We start from the raw sequence: 646 nt of genomic DNA, 5'->3' as shown, positions 1-646 counted from the left end.
AAGTGGACGAAGTGGTCGAAGTGGACGAAGTGGTCGAAGTGGACGAAGTAGACGAAGTGGACGAAGTGGACGAACGAAGTGGTCGAACGAAGTGGACGAAGTTGACGAAGTGGACGAAGTGAACGAAGTGGAGGAAGTGGAGGAAGTGGAGAAAGTGGACGAAGTTGACCAACTGGACGAAGTGGAGGTAGTTGAGGACGTGGAGGAAGTGGACGAAGTTGACGAAGTAGAGGAAGGGGAGGAAGTGGAGAAGTGGACGCAGTGGACGAAGTTGACGAAGTGGACGAAGTGGACGAAGTTGAGGAAGTGGAGGAAGTTGACGAAGTCGAAGAAGTTAACGAAGTGGACGAAGTGGAGGATGTGGACGAAGTGGAGGATGTGGATGAAGTTGAGGAAGTGGAGTAATTGGAGGAAGACGAAGTTGACGAAATGGACGAAGTTGACGAAGTGGAAGAAGTGGACGAAGTGGAGGAAGTACACGAAATGGAGGAAGTGGAGGAAGTACACGAAATGGAGGAAGTGGAGGAAGTGGAGGAAGTCAAGGAAGTGGAGGAAGTGGACTAAGTGGACGAAGTTCACGAAATGGACGAAATGGACGAAGTTGACGATGTGGTCGAAGTGGTCGAAGTGGACCAAAGAAGTGGAC

The sequence above is a fragment of the Vigna umbellata genome, chromosome 9 (assembly GCF_029865625.1).
Source record: "Vigna umbellata cultivar VRB3 chromosome 9, Vumbellata_1.0, whole genome shotgun sequence".
NCBI classification, from domain to species: domain Eukaryota; kingdom Viridiplantae; phylum Streptophyta; class Magnoliopsida; order Fabales; family Fabaceae; genus Vigna; species Vigna umbellata.
Note: the sequence above shows the minus strand (reverse complement) of the source record.